Genomic DNA, 19765 nt, shown 5'->3' with positions numbered 1-19765 from the left:
CAGTAATCTGCAACTCTGCTGTCCTTGTAGACATCTTCCCCTAACCCATTTCTTTTGCAGCTGAATCTCTATATACCTGACTCTTGTGTCATGTTACTACCAGAGAAATCTTTAGCACCCATGTTCCACACTCAAGATGGTATTTTTTTTCCCACAAGATGGTGAGTAAGCCAGTCCCAAATTCCTATCTTACTTAGACCATTCTCATTATTATTTGCAGTAGTTTATGTCAAGAAGCAGACACAAAGATAGGATTAGTCTATGCCAGAGATTAGGGGTAGGGGAACTGTCAAAGGGGAAGAAAGCCTTCAGACCAGTTGAACATCTGTGGAGAAAAAAAGGAAAAATAGAGTAGAAGGAATCAGACTACAGCACAGTTCCAGAAAAGGTTCTGTCAGGCTGATGGGAAGTCCTCAAGCCAAATTTGTAGAAGTCTTGCAACTTGCTGGAATGGGCATGCCTTAGTAACTTTGCCCACCATTTTTAGTCACTGACTGGCAAAAACAGCTCGAGGGAGATATAAGTTCATCATGAACACAGTTGTGGATGCAGATGGGCAGCAGCTAGAGCAGATCATCAGTTACACTCCCTGTAGCAGGATTTCTGAGTGGTATATTTCATGGCACACACATACACGCTCAGTCATTGCTTAAGATCAGCAAATCTTCATGTTCAGTACTAGTAGATGAAAGTGTGAGGGGCTGTATCAAAAGAAAGGGGACCTTGGCATCTCCAATTCAAATTTGAAATACACAAACACACACATACAGATAGTACACATAGGAGTCAGACTCTACCATGCTATTAGTATTACAATTTTTTATTTATAGTGGATTTGTACAAACTTTCTTGGGCCAGTCTAAAAAATGACCCCCATTTGTGGTTTTGTTTCTATGTGAAAATATGTGCCAAATTTCCCACAGCCAACTGCTAAATGAGTCTTTGGAACACAATAAACTATAAACGGAGAATATCCTGTAGAGAGGCCACTTGGGCTTCTTCTGGGCACTTGAGATAGAAACAACCAAGTGTGCACTGTCACTATTTTAGTGGCTTTGGCAAAGGGACTTGTCTGTCCATGCTGTTTCTGGACAAAGACTCTTCAAGCTTAGCAACAACATTCCATCTTCACATCCAAAAGAAAAATAATACAATCTAAAAGTGTGGCTTTTGTATGTGACCAACATGACTAGTGCATGTGTTTTTGCCTCATTATTCTATTCCATGTTGATAATCTGCTGGTTGTATCCAAGTCACTATATCACAGCCTATAAATTCCTTGAAAGCAAGGACCATGTCTCATCATTGATTACATTCAATACCCAAATGACTAAATCAGTGCCAACAAGTACTTGGTGACCTTTTTCCTTAACCCTCTCCCTCCTTCCCTGGACCAGCTCTTTATAGTTCCCCATTAGAATCATAGTCTTTGGAGAGATGCCCCATATCTTTGTATAATCATTTCTCTTCTCTGAATTATTTAGCATCCCCACCTCTCCCTCATGGGAGAGCTGGGTCTGCCCTAGAGCCAAAATGGTTTTAAGTCAAGTAAGAAGTGTACTTCTTACTGCCATATAGTAAGATTTATCACTGGCTTAATGGGACCTTTGCCAAAAAAACTGGCTAATGTGTCATCATGGCATCTTAAGAAATTTCTTCCTAAGAAAATATTTTTCATGACTAAAGAAGCCAATTTTCATAATGTCGCTAACCCACATATCACAACTGCTACCTCTATCCCACCAGACAACAAATCATAGTTAGAGGCTTCAAGACACATATACAGAAGTAAGATTTTTTTATTTATTTTTATTTATTTATTTATTTATTTATTTATTTTTTAGTAACTAACATGTTCTAGAAGAGTTTGGACTATGGATGTTAACTATGAGCCCTTGAGAATTCCTCCCAGCCTTTCAGTGATCTCCTACATTTCTTCAATTCAAATATGCTTTATACTATTCAAGAAAATTGATATCCATTTTCTTGCTTGACATTTAAAATAACCTTGCAAAACAGGTATTATTATTGACACCTGAAAAATAAGGAATCTGAAAAATAGATTGTCAAAATATACAAATAGAGTTACCATAGAGTTAAATGATATATCTAAGGAGTAAATTTGTGACCAGTGATTAGAACACAGAGACCAGGGTGGACTATAATCTTTAGGAAATGAAATACAACAATCAATCAATATGTACTTACTATACTCTGTGTGTTGGGCACTGCAGCTAGACTCAAGAACACAAAGACAAGTAAGATCGAGGCATCAAAATGTTTAGAATCTGTGAAGTGGTCCTCAAACTTTTCCAGTTTCATAAAAGACCATTTTCATTAAAGCAAATAAAAATCTTTTAATTGTAGTTGTTAATCAACAAGGTTACAAATCAAATACTGCAGAATTGGTTATGATGAAAATCAATAGTCTCCTTCTCCTTTCTGCCACTACCTATCTTAGCCCCTCTCCAAAAGTTACCTTTTTCATTAAAATAACCATATTAAAACTTTTTTATTTTTAGCATTTTAAAAAAGATTTTAGTTATTTATTCATGAGAGACACACACAGAAAGGCAGAGACATAGGCAGAGGAAGAAGCAGGCTCCCTGCAGGGATCCCGATGTGGGACTCAATCCCAAAACCCTGGGATCTTGACCTGAGCCAAAGGGAGACACTCAGCCACTAAGCCACCCAGGTGCCCATTTTTAGTAATTTTATTAGGAAAAAACAAACTAAATAAAAGGTGTATAGAGAATAATGAAATAAATACCATCTACTCACCAATAATTAACTTTATTAAGGCTAATAAGTCTTTACATATGGATATATTTACTTCAGATCTTTTTTTTTAAGACAACATCTCAGATATAGTTAAAACCACTTGAGTGTTCCTTTCCAACCCCACTGCCCTCCATCTCAACACATAGGTAACCACCAAGCAGTGAATTTTTTACTTACATTCGTCCTCACTTCTATTTTACTTATACTATATACATAATACACACAGATGTATATATACAATATGCTGTATATATACATACAATGTACTTCTATAATGAATATATGATATTATTTGTATATTTTGACAACATATATCATTCTGCAACTATTTTTATTCTGCTTAGTTTTTGAGATCTCTTCTAATACATATAGCTCTAGTTCATTATCTTTAAATTACTTCTCAGTTCTCATTGATGGACATTTAAGTTGTTTCTTATTATTACTGCAAACAACATAGCATTCAGTCTTTCACCAATAAGTATAACATTTGCAGAGGATTTTATTAAGCCACTCATGTTGAGGTAGGAATGACAAAAAGCTGTAGATACTTAGTGTATACAACTAGATGTATTTAGAGATTAGATACCCATGAAACCATCATCACTATCAATGTCATGATCTCATTTATTAATTATCTCAAAAAGTTTTCTCCACCCCCTTGTTTTCTTTTGGGGGTTGTTTATTTGTCTTTCAGTGGTAAGAGCACTTAACCTAAGATCCCCCCTCTTAGCAAAATTTTAAGGATACAGTGTTGATAATATGTGGCTCTATGTCATACAGTAGATCTCCAGAATTTATTTATTTTGCATAACTGAAACTTTGTACTCTTTGACCAACACTTCCCTACTTATCTCCCCTTAAAGCCTCTGGCAACATCATTACACCTCTCTGTTTCTGTTCAACTATTTTAGATTGCAAATGAAATAATGTAGTATTTGTCTTTCTGTTCCTGGTCTATTTCATTTAGCATAATGTCCTCCAGATTCATCTATTCTAGCAACCTAAATATCCATCAATGGTTAATGGGCTAAAGAAAATGTATATGGATCTACAGCTACCCAGGGAAGATGGCCACTCCAGTAGTTTCTGGGCTCTCCCAGCAGGTGTGTTTCCTTAGTGCATCTGTGGTCAGGGTGTTTGCCAAGCACATGAGACCACTTCTTCAGGTATATGGTATTGAAAGTTGCTATGCCACAGCTCTTTCTGCTGCATCTAAACAGAATAAACTGGAACAAGTAGAAAAGGAATTGCTGAGAGTAGCACAAATATTGAAGGAACCCAAAATGGCTGCTTCCATTATGAATCCCTGTGTAAGCAAACAGTGAAAGAGAAAAGACTAAATGACATGACAGCAAAATAGAGGTTCTCTCCCCTCATGTCCAGCCTGATCAGTTTTCTTGCTGAAAATTGTTGCTTGAACAATATCCCTGGAGTCATTTCTGCCTTTCAACCATGATGATCATGCACCATGGAGAAGTCCCTTGCACAGTTTCCACTGTATCATCTTTATTTTTTTTTTGAGATTTTATTTATTTATTCATGAGAGACACACAAAGGCAGAGACATAGGCAGAGGGAGAAGCAGGCTCCCTGCAGGAAGCCTGATACAGGACTTGATCCCAGGACCCCGGGATCATGACCTGAGCCGAAGGCAGACACTCAACCACTGAGCCACCCAGGTGCCCCCTCTATCTCCTTTAGATGAAGCCACTCTTTCTGAAATAAAAACAGTCCTGAAGAGCTGTCAAGCATAGTGGCAATGATTGTCCATATTGGAGAAAAATATACTGATATTATGAAAACCCAGATTCAGAAGCTGATCAGGGCTTTGTGGGAGATTTTCTGAAAGTGCTGATTTTCTGTCAGTGAAAATTCCTAAACTTGGAGCAATGATAAAATGCTTCCTGAACGATAAAAAAAGAAAATGTGTTGTATACATACAGTGGAATATTATTCAGCCTTACAATGGCAGAATTTTCTTCTTTTTAAAGGCTGAATAATATTCCATTATATTTATATACCACATATGCTTTGTCCATTTAGCTGTTGATGGATTTTTAGGTTTGTTTACAGATCTAGGCTATTATGCAAAATGCTGCAATAAAGGTGGGAGTACAAATATCTCTTTAAGACAAAGATTTCAATTCCTTTGGCTATATATTCAAAAGTGAGATTATTAAATCAAATGATAATTCTATTTTTAATTTTAAAGGAACCTCCATATTGTTTTCTGTCGTGGCTACACCAATTTACATTCCTACCAACAGTCACAAGTGTTCCCTTTTCTCCACATCCTCACCAACATTACTCCTTTGTTTTTTGAATAATAGTTATCCTAACAGGTGTGAGGTGATAGCTCATTGTGGTTTTGATTTGCATTTCCCTGATGACTAGTGATGTTGCACACCTTTTCATATACCGGTTGGCCATTTGTTTGTTTTCTTTGGAGAAATGTGTATTCAGGTCGTCCTTTGCCCATTTTTAAATTGACTTACTTGTGGGGTTTTTTTCCTATTGAGTTGTAAGACTGCCTTATATATTTTGGATATTAACTTCTTATAAGATATATGATCTGAAAATATTTTTTCCATTGCAGGTTGTCTTTTCATTTTGTTAATTGTTTCCTTTGCTATGTGGAACCTTTTTAGTTTGAGATAATCTCATTTGTCTAGTTTTGCTTTTGACATTTCCAGGAAATCATTGCCCAGTCCAATATCTAGAAACATTTTTCCTATGCTTTTTTCTAAGAGTTTTATGGTTTCAGGTTTGTCATTTAAATATTTAATTCATTTTATTTGAGTTTTGTATAAAGTGTGAGATAAAAGTCCAGTTTCATTCTTTTGTATATGGATATCCAATTTTCCCAACACAATTTATTGAATAGATGATCTTTTCCCCATTGTATATTCTTGGCACCTTTTTTTAAAAAAAAGATTTTATTTATTTAGAGAGAGAGCATAAGTGGACAGAGGGAGAGGTCTCTATCCCAGGACCCTAGATCATGACCTTAGCAGAAGGCAGACACAACTGACTGAGTCACCAGGCACCACTCTTGGCACCCTAGTTGAAGATCAGTTGACTGTATGTTTATGGCCCTGTTTCTGGGTTGTCTATTCTGTTCTACTGGTCTGTCTGCTTTTATACCAGTACATAGTGTTTTACTATAGCTTTGTAATGTGTTTTGAAATCAGAAAGTGTGATACTGGGATCCCTGGGTGGTGCAGCGGTTTAGCGCCTGCCCTTGGCCCAGGGCGCGATCCTGGAGACCCGGGATCGAATCCCACATCGGGCTCCCGGTGCATGGAGCCTGCTTCTCCCTCTGCCTGTGTCTCTGCCTCTCTCTCTCTCTCTCTCTTTCTCTCTCTCTGTGATTATCATAAAAAAAAATTTAAAAAAAGAAAGTGTGATACTTTTACCTTTATTCTTTCCCAAAACTGCTTTGACTATTTGAAGTCTTTTGTGCTTTCAAATGTACTTTAGGATTGTTTTTATATTTCTGTAAAAAAATTCCACTGGAATTTGGATAGAGATTGCATTGAATCTATAGATCATTTGGGGGAGTATGAACATTTTAACAATATTAATTCTTCTGGCCCAAGAACACAGAATGTCCTATTTATTTGTATCTTTTAACATTTATATCATCCTTGTTTTGCAGTTTTCAGTGCACAAGTCTTTTACCTGGTTAAATTTATTCCTAAGTATCTTATTGTTTTTGATGCTAATGTAAATGGAATTGTTTTCTTAATTTCTGTTTTGAGTAAGTTGTAAATGTACAGATATATAATTGAGTTTTGTGTGTTGATTTTGCATTCTGAGACTTTACTAAATTTTTTATTAGTTGTAACTTTTTGTGTGTGGAGAATTTAGGATTTCTACATTTAAGATCATGCCATCTGCAAACACAGACAATTTTACTTTCTAATTTAGATGCTTTTTTTCTTGCCTAATTACTCTGACTAGGAAAAAGCCTATAGTTAATATCATATTCCACAGTGAAAAGTTGAATAGTAAAAAGCTTCAGCCCCTTCCAAGAGTTGGAAATTTTTTGTAGATACCCTTTATCAAGTAAAGGAAGATTCTTCTCTTCATAGTTTTCTAAGAGTTTTTTATCATAAATGGAGGTTGAATTCATTAAAAGCTTTATCTGTATCTATTGAAATGAATGCAATTTTTCTTCTTTAGTTTGTTGATTTGGTGAATTACATTGATTGAATTTTGAATGTTGAATCAGGTTTCCATTACTGGGATAAACTTACTTGATCATGTTATTCTTTTATATATTTATATTTCGGGATTAAATTTGTTAATATTTTCTTGGGAAGTTTAAGGATATTTCTTAAGGGACATTAGCATGTTTTTTTTTTTAATTTCTTGTAATTGCTGTTTCATTTTGGCATCAGGGTAATGCTCGTCTACTAAAATGAGTTGAGAACTGTTCTCTTCTATTTTCCCGTAGATATAGTGTTGAGATGGTATTATTTTTTCCTTAGTGTTCATTGATACAGAATTGGCTTCACTGGTGAGAATTTTTTGGGCCTGTTTTATTTTTTGGAAAGTCTTGAACTATGAATTCAATTTCTTTAGATGTATGCCTATTCCTATAATCTACTTTATCTGATAGAATTTTGGTAATTTCTGTCTTTCAAAGCATAGTTCTACTTTATGTAAATTCTTAAATTTATGGACACAAAGTTGTTCATAATATTTTATTCTCCTTTTAATGTTTATATGGTTTATATTAACTCCTCTCTTTTAATATTGGTAATTTGTGTCTTTCCCCATAGTTTCTTGGTCTGTTTGTGAGTTTTGTCAATTTTATTGATTTTTTTCAAAGAACTAACTTTTGGTTTGATTTTATTCAATTTTACTCATTTTTATTCTTTTTTAAAAATAATCTGGGTCCTTTATTCTAGGTGTTTATTCTGAATCTTTTTAATTTTTATAAATTTATTTTTTATTGGTGTTCAATTTGCCAACATATAGAATAACACCCAGTGCTCATCCCATCAAGTGCCCCCCTCAGATGGAGCTGGAGGGTATTATGCTGAGTGAAATAAGTCAATCGGAGAAGGACAAACATTTTATGGTCTCATTCATTTGGGGAATATAAAAAATAGTGAAAGGGAATAAAGGGGAAAGGAGAAAAATGAGTGGGAAATATCAGAAAGGGAGACAGAACATGAGAGACTCCTAACTCTGGGAAACGAACTAGGGGTGGTGGAAGGGGAGGTGGGCGGGGGTTGGGGGTGACTGGGTGATGGGCACTGAGGGGGGCACTTGATAGGATGAGCACTGGGTATTATTCTATATGTTATTCTTTATTATCTTTCTCTTACTCTTAGCTTTGGGTTTCGATTTTCTTTTTGTAGCTTAGAATAATGATATAAAATCTTTCTTTTATGTGAAAGAATTAAAACTAACAATTTCTCTCTAAGCAGTATTTTGTTTGTGTCCCACAAATTTTGATATATTCTATTTTCATTTTTACTCTGCTCAATATATTTATTAATTTCTCCTTGACTTCTTGTTTTACCGAAAAATTATTTACTGTGAGGTATAATTTCCAAATATTTAGAGGCATTTTCCAGATATTTCTATAATTAATTTTCAGGTTTTATTCCCCCATATATTCATGCAATTCTGTGAGACTAGGGTCACCTGAGAGGCAAAGTGATGAGAGAGAAGAAGGTGAAAGACGTACCAAGGAATCCCTCATTATTTGGGCAGTGGGAGCCCATTTAAAAAAATCTTTGCCCAGAAATATGAATCTTTTCTCAGAGCTGTAGGTGCCTGTGTCATCAATGTTACAGCCATAAAATTCCCAACTGGCCAGATCTACTGGTAGGGATGAGAGAGAAAAGAGAAAGAAGGAAAAGGCTGAAAGAAGGTATTTCTCTACACACTAACATGCCGGAGCCTCTTTTCCTGGTTTCATGGCTAGCGGTAATATTTTGAATCTGAGAATTTTTGTTTTCAACACCCATAGCACAGTTCTGCCATTTGGGCCTTCCCTCAGCCAAAGGTAGTAGTTAAAGAAAGAAAATAAGATCGTGAAACTTGCCCTCATTACAGACCATTGCCCATATTTTGAGTTCAGTTTACAGTCTGCTTGCTAATGTTTACTTTTCAGAGTACTTAGGTGGTTGTCTTCTTCTGTCCAGAGATTTTAGTTATTATCAGTGTGAGTGATATGCTGTAATTGGCTTATTTCATCTTGGTTGACACCGATGGAGTCTTAGAAGTCCTGTTTTCATTTTTGGAGGATATTTTCCTTTGGGTAAATGATTCTATGCTGAAAGTTTGCACTCTGAGAAGTTTCATTTTCCATTAACTTGCAGTTTCTATTGAAAAGTGAGCTGTCAGTTTTATTGTTGATATGGTAAAACTAATATGCCTTCACTGTGATTGCTTTTAAGATATTCTCTTGGCTTTGAGTTTTCACAACGTGGCCATGATTTTTCTAGATTTCCTTTGTATTTTTCCTACTCAGAGTTTACTGAGCTTCTTAAATCTCTGAATTGATTTATTATTTATATTTTGGAAAATTATTGGCTATTATTTCTTCAAATATTATTTACCCCATTCTCTTTCTCCACTCATCTAGGACTCAATTACACATATGTTAGAACTTTCATTCATCATCCTACTCCAGAATTGGCAAATGTCAGCATAGAATAAAATGGGTAGCAATCATTAGCTAACATCAGGAGGGATCTCCTCCTATGAGGTGCTTTGCTTTTTACTCTTCAATATTAATTTTAAGATCACTTTGTCAAATTCCATGATAATCTCTGATGGAGCTTTTATTGGATTTACATTATACTCATGTGTTAATATAGGGAGAATTGGCATTTTAAGAAATATCAACACTTCTTATCCCCAAGTAAGGCATAATTTTCTATTACTCAAACCTTTTCATGACAATAAGGTTTTGTAATTTTCTCCATAAGGGTAATATACATTTTTCTTGGGCATGTGCCTTGTTATTTTACAGATCTCTCTATATATATTATAATATATCCATAATATGTTATCATGAATGGTATTTTTTTATGTTTTGTATTTTTCTAATTGGTTATTGCTGATGTGTAAGATTTTCCATCTCAATTTTAGTGACATAATGCTTTTTATATATATTATTATCATGTAAAAATACTTTAACACTATTCCTTTTTCTTTGCTAAAATTATTGTTATATGCCTTTTCTTCATTTTTTTCTTTCTCTTCCTTTTCTCTCATCAAACTTGCTAAAGATTTTACCTTTTTTTACTATTTTACTAGTTTTTCAAAGAATTACCTTATGGTATTGTGGGATTTTCTACTATTTTTTAATCTTCCAATATCTTCCAATATTTAATCTCTCTGTGATCAAATAATATGCTCATACATCCTTTTATTTAGTTAGTTATGCTATCAAAAGTATTCAAATATTGAAAAGCAATAAAGACGATCTACGGAATTATTGCATAAAATTCTTTTATTGCTGGGACAAGTTCTATACTAGATTGACATTTTCTACTTTGATATTCTAATGTCACAACTCCTGAGCCACTCAAAGAACTTCCCTATAATCAAGGTCAAACAATCTTTCTTTCCTTTGTACTCCTTTAACTCCTTTAAGATCATATCCATTTTAGATTATTTCATATTTGGACATAAGTTTCTTATTCAGCTTTTTTGTTCCCAGTTTTTAAATTGCCCCTTTTCCCTTACAAAATGTGTCTTTGTCACATCTACACATTTTTTCTATTCCTCTCATTCAATGTAAACTCATCCCCTTCTAAGTCTTCTGTGTAAGTCTCATTCTTGGGCTTTTCATTATTACACTCTGAATTTATCTACTGCCTCTGAATCTCATGCCTTCTTTTCTTGTTTGACTGAATTGCACCCTTAAGTAATTCCTCTAAGGAAGTGTGTGGAAGTTACATTTTCTGAGTCCTCGTGTGAGGAGTCCTTTTTAATATGAAGACATCTAATGAACTGTCCACATAAGACCAGTTACACTTTTGCTATTCACTGATTAAGAAAATCAATGAGAATGGGAAGTTTATGTGAATCCAGTAATGCCTTTTAAAATAATTTTAATGCAACCCCTATCAAAATACCATGGACTTTCTTCAGAGAGTTGGAACAAATTATTTTAAGATTTGTGTGGAATCAGAAAAGACCCCGAATAGCCAGGGGAATTTTAAAAAAGAAAACCATAGCTGGGGGCATCATAATGCCAGATTTCAGGTTGTACTACAAAGCTGTGGTCATCAAGACAGTGTGGTACTGGCACAAAAACAGACACATAGATCAATGGAACAGAATAGAGAACCCAGAAGTGGACCCTCAACTTTATGGTGAACTAATATTCGGCAAAGGAGGAAAGACTATCCACTGGAAAAAAGACAGTCAATTCAATAAATGGTGCTGGGAAAATTGGACATCCACATGCAGAAGAATGAAACTAGACCATTCTCTTGCACCATACACAAAGATAAACTCAAAACGGATGAAAGATCTAAATGTGAGACAAGATTCCATCAAAATCCTAGAGGAGAACACAGGCAACACCCTTTTTGAACTCGACCACAGTAACTTCTTGCAAGATACGTACACGAAGGCAAAAGAAACAAAAGCAAAAATGAACTATTGGGACTTCATCAAGATAAGAAGCTTTTGCACAGCAAAGGATACAGTCAACAAAACTAAAAGACAACCTACAGAATGGGAGAAGATTTTTGCAAATGACCTATCAGATAAAGGGCTAGTTTCCGAGATCTATAAAGAACTTATTAAACTCAACACCTAAGAAACAAACAATCCAATCATGAAATGGGCAAAAGACATGAACAGAAGTCTCACAGAGGAAGACATAGACATGGCCAACAAGCACATGAGAAAATGCTCCTCATCACTTGCCATCAGGGAAATACAAATCAAAACCACAATGAGATACCACCTCACACCAGTGAGAACGGGGAAAATTAACAAGGCAGGAAACCACAAATGTTGGAGAGGATGTGGAGAAAAGGGAACCCTCTTGCACTGTTGGTGGGAATGTGAACTGGTGCAGCCACTCTGGAAAGCTGTGTGGAGGTTCCTCAAAGAGTTAAAAATAGACCTGCCCTACGACCCAGCAATTGCACTGCTGGGGATTTACCCCAAAGATATAGATGCAATGAAACGCCGGGACACCTACACCCCGATGTTTATAGCAGCAATGCCCATAATAGCCAAACTGTGGAAGGAGCCTCGGTGTCCATTGAAAGGTGAATGGATAAAGAAGATGTGGGATATGTATACAATGGGATATTACTCAGCCATTATAAACGACAAATACCCACCATTTGCTTCGTCGTGGATGGAACTGGAGGGTATTATGCTGAGTGAAATAAGTCAATCGGAGGACAAACATTATATGGTCTCATTCTTTTGGGGAATATAAAATATAGTGAAAGGGAATAAAGGGGAAAGGAGAAAAAATGAGTGGGAAATATCAGAAAGGGAGACAGAACATGAAAGACTCCTAATTCTGGGAAACGAACTAAGGGTGGTGGAAGGGGAGGTGGGTGGGGGGTGGGGGTGACTGGATGGCGGGCACTGAGTTGGGCACTTGACGGGATGAGCACTGGGTGTTATTCTGTATGTTGACAAATTTAACACCAATAAAAAATAAATTTATTAAAAAATAAATAAAATAATTTTTATGTTAATCCTAGAAGTATCTATAGCTATTCAAGAAATATCATTACATAAGTGTTTGACATATGTTATTTATTCAGCCTAGAGGTAGAATAATGTCTGGAATTCTGCAGTAAGTTGTCCATATCCCTCAGGTTGGGAACCCAGTATAAGCTAAGAATGGTTTTTATATTTTTAAATAGCTATTTAGAAAAAAAGAAGAATATGTGACAGAGATGATATGTGGCCCACAAAACATAAAATATTTACTATGTGGTCTTCCACAGAAAAAGTGATGTGATTCTTTGCTAAACTTTCATAATATATAAGAATAATCTACATGTTCTTTGTTTCACTACAACAAAAATACTAGGTTGTATTGTTTGCTGTAGTGAGTGGGAAATCTTTTCATTTCAGAATTCATGTGAATCAGAATCATAGAATACTGGGCATTATATACAAAAGAACATAGTTTATTTAGAATATTTAAGCAATAGCACTGAAGACTTAATTATTTTTTTTCACAAAAGCAAACCCTTAAATTATATGATAAATATTATAGATTATTTTCATTTTTTATTCCTTTATTTTAATATAGAGAGATATAGAAAAGAAACTGAGAAAAGGACCATAATTTCTTGCCTATAATCCTTTTTTTGGTAGAAATTCAGACTTGTTCTGTCTCCCTTTCTGATATTTCCCACTCATTTTTTTTCCTCTGGGAAACGAACAAGGGGGGGTGGAAAGGGAGGTGGGCGGGGGGTGGGGGTGACGGTGACGGGCACTGAGGGGGACACGTGATGGGATGAGCACTGGGTGTCATGCTATATGTTGGCAAATTGAACTCCAATAAATAATAAATAATACATAAATAAATAAATAAGTAAATAAATAAATAAATAAATTCAGACTTGTAGAAACTGAAAAATAAAACTGTCATTTGCTTTTCTTACCTTCACTTCCTGTCCTCCCAAATTATGAGGGTTTTTTAATATTTTATTTATTTATTCATGAGAACAGAGAGAGAGAGAGAGAGAGGCAGAAACACAGGCAGAGGGAGATGCAGGCTTGATGGGATGCAGGCTCCCTCCCCATGCAGCCCAAAGTGGGACTGGATCCTGGGTCTCCAAGATCATGCCCTGGGCTGAAGGCGGCGCTAAACCACTGAGCCACCTGGGCTGCCCCAAATTATGAGTTTTAACAGTTTTATTTCCTTGCAAAAAAATGGTTGTTTAAATACCCATTTTGTATATACATATATGATTGTATATAGTTCTGTGTATATGTGTACATGAATATATCACTTAGAAGAGATCATATTATACCATTCTGGTCATTTCTTTTTTCTTTTTCATTTTTTAAAAATGGTAATAAATCTTGATTTTTTTCCATATAAATCTATACAGATCTCCTTTTGTTTTTTTTTTCATGTTTCATATTAAATTATTTTTAGTCTTATAAAAGCATTCATCAAATTTTGTGAAATCACAATTCATGTGTAGTTCATACAGATCTCCTACATTCTTTATCCAACTTCCCCTAATATTAACATTTGATATAACTAGTACAATTATAGAAATAAGGAAATTTAATATTGATATAATACTGTTAACTAACCTATAGGCCTTTTTCAGATTTGGCCAATTTTCCCACCATTGCCCTTTTTCTGTTCTAGAATTCTGTCTAGGACACTACATTGCATTTAGTTGTCATTTCTCTTTCAATCTGTGATCATTCTTTAGTCTTTTGTTTTCTTTCACTTTTGAAGAGTCCAGGCCATATATTTTGTAGAATGTCCCTTAAATTGATTTTGTCTGATGTTTCCTAATGATTGAACTCAGCTTTTACATTTTTTAAGATCTAACTACTGCTAAAGTGATGTTCTACCTGTGTCAGGGCTTCATATCAGGGTTCCTTTTGTCATTATATCTACTAAGGTTAATTTTTTTAAAGATTTAATTTATTTATTCCTGAGAGACACAGAGAGAAACCTAGACATAGACAGAGGGAGAAGCAGGCTCTTAAAAGGGAGCAAAATGTGGGACTCCATCCCTGGACCGGGATCACGCCCTGAGCCAAAGGCAGACATCAACCACTGAGCTACCCAGGCGTCCCTACTAAGGTTAATTTTGATCACAAGGTTAATTAAGATAGTGTCTGTCAGGTTACCCTGTATAGAGTTACTATTTCTATCTTTTTATCTTGAGGGAGATACTTTGAGACAATCCAAATCTTTTTTTTGTCATCGTACTCTAACATACTAATTTTAGCATCCATCAATGGTCCTTGACTGTAGCAATTACTATGAGGTTTTGCCTAATGGCGGTTTTCTATGTCCATTCTTTTACATTTATTAATTGGTATTCTGTGAAGAAGAGCTGTTCTTCCTCTCTCTTTTATTTGTTTAGTCATTATTTATACAAGATGACTCTGGGGTCTTTATTTTTATTCTGAGGGTTATAATCAAATGTCATCATTATTCATTTTGTTGTTCAAATTCTTTTAGCTTTAGCCATCAGGGAGCTTATTCAGGTTAGCTCCTATGTCCTTGTGACATGCCTTCACTTTTTTTTTTATCACTCTCTTAATTTCTGGTACCACAAAATATTCTAAACTTATATCTTGTCTTACTTAGCTCTGGCATCAACCATTTGTTTAAGGATCTCTGGTTCCTTTTATGAGAGACTGGTATTTAGAAACAAAGATCTGGGTCCTAAGAGTGCTCATTGATTCTGTAATGTCATTGCTTTCAGGTTTGCTCAGTGGAGAGGAAATTATAAACATAGATATAGATATAAATAGATCTAGATATCTCACCTGTATATACATTTCTATTTCTGTTTCTATCCATATGTACATATATTAAAAACCATAAATTATATTGATAGCACCAATTCCAATCTAACTCCACATGGTTTATTCATGCCTTCTTTTCCTTATATGGAATCTCTTTCTGTAACATAGATTCTTTATAATTTATTCAACAGTCCCCATTACGTAGGCATTTGGATTATTTTCAGCTACTGGCTATTAAAAAGAGAGGTGCAATGATAATCTTTGTATATCTTGGGGAAATTATGAAAGTATATGTATATATAGGAAAAATGTCTAGTGGTGGACTTGCTTGATCTAAGGGAATGAACACTTAAATTTTGTTAGGTATTTCCAACTATCTTCTAGAAATTTTATTTTCATATTCTAAAATCATTTACTTAAGGGCACATTTCTTAAAAACAATCCTAGCCTCTTTAATAATGTCAATGTCTCTTTTATACTTTCCCTGTCATGATTTATATGGACTTCTGATAGGATCCAGAAGACCCATTATACTCACTGGCATTTAGTTTTCCCTTTAAATGTAGTTAAATTGATTAATACAATAATTAGTCTCTGTCCTACAGTCTTGGAGAGTGTTGTAATTTTTATTCACAGACATTTCCCAAATCTCATTCTCCTTCAATAGCTTCAGTCAAATTATAGACTTTTAAGCTGATTTCTTTATAACCTTGTTAAGATTTCATTGCCCTGACAAAACTGGAGATATTTCTCTTCGTATTAAAATTAGCTCTTAGCTTAAAAGGATATCTTCACTCTTTGTGAAATGGCTGTGTTTTCCTCCCAGGCAATTTTCAAACTGTTCTCTCTTAATAGCTACAATTAAAATGCTCCCCTTTTTATTGGTTGTACTCACTAATTCAAATGGTTCCCCATTAACTGATGGTTTCTCTCTGAATTACAAGAGACAGAATTGGTAGAGTTCACCTCACTTTGCTTTCACTCTCACATTTCTTTCTGGCTTCTGTTAGAAATTTCTCTGTTCTTCCAGCCTCTAGTGGATAGTCTCCTATACCTCCCCGATATTATTCACTCCAAATTGAACACTTAAAGCAATGAGCATATTATGTGAGTGCATTTAAAAGCATGGAGTAATAGACGTAATCTAGAGTGAATTTCCTACAGTGAATAATGATTACTGAGATTGGGTGTTTATGGTACAGCCAGATTATAAGTGGCATTGAATGGGTCTAAATAACACCTGCATGAGTTAGATATTTATTAAGACTTATTGTGTATCAGACACTGAAAAGGATGCTAAAAAGGCAGTCATGGTACCTTCTTTTTGGTAAATGGTCCAGTATAACTTTAGAGGGTGGGGGCAAAGTTGAACAATAACGACATAGCTGGCTTTTGCTGTAATGGAAGCTACTAACTTTTCCTCTCTTTTCTTCTCCTAATCTTCCACACTTCCTTCTTCATTGCCGAGATTATCTGTCTGTTACTCAAGCCAAATACTTTGGAGTTTTCCTTGACCTCCTTTTTCTGCATACTCCACATCTAATCCTCCAGCAAATATTATCAACTCTACCTTTAAAATATCCCAGGAATTCAGCCATTTCAACCATTCTGCTGCTACCACTCTAGTCCAAGCCACTGTTATCCCTTGCCTGAATTATTACCATAAACTCCTAACTACTTTCTGTGCTTTCACTTTTTCCCTCTCCTCCCCCTCTAGTCTCTTTTTAGCTCAATAGCCAGACTGATACTTTTAAAATGTGAATTGGGTCATATTCAAAACCCTCCGGGGTTTTCCTGTCATTTGGGGTAAAAAGCAAAGTCCTTACAGTGGTCTTTAAGGCCCTACACAGTCTGGCCTTTCTACTGCTCTGACCTCATCTCCTGCTGCTTTCCCTTCCATTCGTTCTGGAGTAGCCACACTAGCTTCTTTGCTGTTCTTCACATTCATCAGTCTCATGCCTGTCTCTAGCCTTTGCCTTTAAGTCTACTTGATTTACTCTCTTACTTCTGTAGGGTCTTTGCTTAAATGTTACCTTATCAGTGAGGCTTTTTAAAAATAGCATACCTCTTCCATTGGTTCTACAATCCCCTACCCTGGTTTACCTCCACTACTGAACCCCAGGACAACCACTCTAAGTGTAAATTCCATGGGGCTAGGGCCTGTTTTCTGTTTGATTCATCACTATAATTTTCAAGTATATGATATTACCTGGCCTATAGTTGGTGCTCGGGCAATATTTATCAAATGAATGAATTCTATTAGCAATTTTAGCTACCAGTTCCTTAGATTAATAAAAGTCCTACTTTTTTTGTCTGTTGGTTTATTATTATTTGTCTACTTTGTTTTTATTTACTTTGTTTTAAAAGTGCCAAATCTTGAGGAAACTACGGAAAATAACCATCATTCATATATTAATGTGAATTCATTGATTTTATGTGTTTATAGTATAAGTTTAGATTAGCCTTATTGAAGAAATGGCTTTTTGACAAAACTAGGTGTTGGATCTTGATTTTTCTTAAACCTATCTTTGGTGCTTCTCTAGTAACTTTTTTGTTTATTTTCTTCCTGTTACTGCCACAGAACTTCAACAAATAAGTTGAATGTACCAGAGTCTATTCCTTGCTCTTTACCACTCATTCTTTAAGTCTATACCCTAATCTAAATTTAGTTTCTAACCTCACTGTTTGATTATTTGTAATAACATTTTTTTCTCAGTCCATTTGCTTCTCAATTTCTCACTAACATGTACTGTCATTGACTAGCACGTCCTTGAAACTATCTTCTTTAGGATTCCTTAAGATAACATTTTTGTGTTCTTCTTCTCTGCCCTTTTTCCTGATCTTCATACATAGATATTTCTTAAGGTTTCATCCTCAATCATTGTTTCCTTCAGAAGCCTCAAGAACTTTTGCAGCATCAACTACCAGTACTATATAGATGACTCCCAAGCCTATTCTCTTTTTCATCTCAAGCCCCAGATCCTCATCTTCATCTTCCAGTCAGATAAGTTTGCTTAGAATTCTGTTCATGTAAGATGCCAGGGAACTTGTCTAGGAGACATAGAAGCACTGGCACCCTCTGGTGGAGAGAGTAGAAAGTCATATTTAAGTATCTGCTTGCTTGGATGCAACCTGACAGCAGATATTCCAAGGAAGATTCATTCGTTGAGCATCTACTAAATGCTCTATATTCAAATATATGTAATATTCTAATAAACTATAGAGTACATATGTGAGCTAGCAATAATAATTATTAGACAGATCTTTCTTTGGGTCCTTCAATTTTTTAATAGATCACTTATATGCATCAAAAAAGATTTGGGTTTTAAGAATACTTCAGCATGATTTTAAGGCAGGAAATTATTCTCAGATAGATGTGATGAAGGATAGAATGAGGTAAATAATAATCATTAAGGAACTTAGCATGTTAACTGGAAAAACAAGCCATTCATTCTGGAAAAGTGCCTAAATCAAGAGGTAAATCCCAAGATAAGATAATCCCATAGATGTCACAGAGCACTCAGATGCTAACAAATGATATAAAACCTGTGTTTAGAGAAAGTTGTGATCACTGTAGAGAGATTAATATGCTCAGGAATGACTTCATAAAGAGGCAGGACTTAAATTTATCCTTAAGGAGGTATTTCTCAAACTTCTAGCACTCTAGTTCTCAATTTTTCCCATGTTAACAAACCATCTATATTTTTATTTCTCCATACTTTTTATATATTGACATATTTTGGGGGGTAAATCCCTTTGCCTTGTCTTAAATCATCAAAGCAATGAAATCATAGGTTTGATGTGCTTTTATGTTTGACATATATTTGTTTTTCTAATATACATGAAAACTACAGGAAATATTCATTATTATAAAGATAATTCTAGAAAAAGGTCACTTAAAGGAAATCAGTCTAACTAAAAAGTGTTAGTCATTCATATTCAATTTTGATGCAAAAGTTTAATTTATAAATGACACCTAAATTAAGAAAATAAGTGTAATAGATTATAAGTTGTTATTGCAACTATGAACAATTTCAATGAACAAAACATTATTTAATTGAACATTGAGTATTTTTCTGAGAAAATAATTTAACTTTTGTGGCAGGAGCATAAATATTTAAAGACTTCAAAATAGACCTCTCTTATCTTTTAATATTCAAATTATTTTTTCTTTTCTTCTTTTCTTTTTTTTTTAAAGATTTTATCTATTTATTCATAAAGAGCGGTGGAGACACAGGCAGAGGGAGAAGCAGGCTCCCCAAAGGAGACTGATGTGGGTCCAGTCCCAGGACTCTGGGATCATGACCTGAGCCAAAGGCAGATGCCTAATTACTGAGCTACCTAGGTGCCCCTCAAATTGTTTTTGGGCAACCTATTGTGTTATCTTGTGAGTTTTCTCTCATTCAGTTAATTGATTTAATTCTTCTAGATCTTTATTTATTAGTGGATTTGCATGTGGTTTGAGCAACTATCAGATATTGTTTTCATTGATTTCATGAAATCCTGCCTCTTTTGCT

General features: G+C 34.9%; 1 protein-coding gene and 1 pseudogene across 3 annotated transcripts in view; both read left to right on the top strand.

Moving 5' to 3' along the window:
* Positions 1–19765, top strand: part of HPSE2 (heparanase 2 (inactive)) — a 631399-nt gene that overhangs the window by 359318 nt on the left and 252316 nt on the right. The gene's annotated exons all lie outside the window — the stretch shown is intronic.
* Positions 3849–4626, top strand: LOC112672618 (ATP synthase subunit O, mitochondrial-like; annotated as a pseudogene).

Source organism: Canis lupus, chromosome 28 (genome assembly GCF_003254725.2).
Source record: "Canis lupus dingo isolate Sandy chromosome 28, ASM325472v2, whole genome shotgun sequence".
In the NCBI taxonomy this organism is placed as follows: domain Eukaryota; kingdom Metazoa; phylum Chordata; class Mammalia; order Carnivora; family Canidae; genus Canis; species Canis lupus.
The sequence above is the reverse complement of the archived record's forward strand: the minus strand, read 5'-3'. Positions and strand labels throughout refer to the sequence as shown.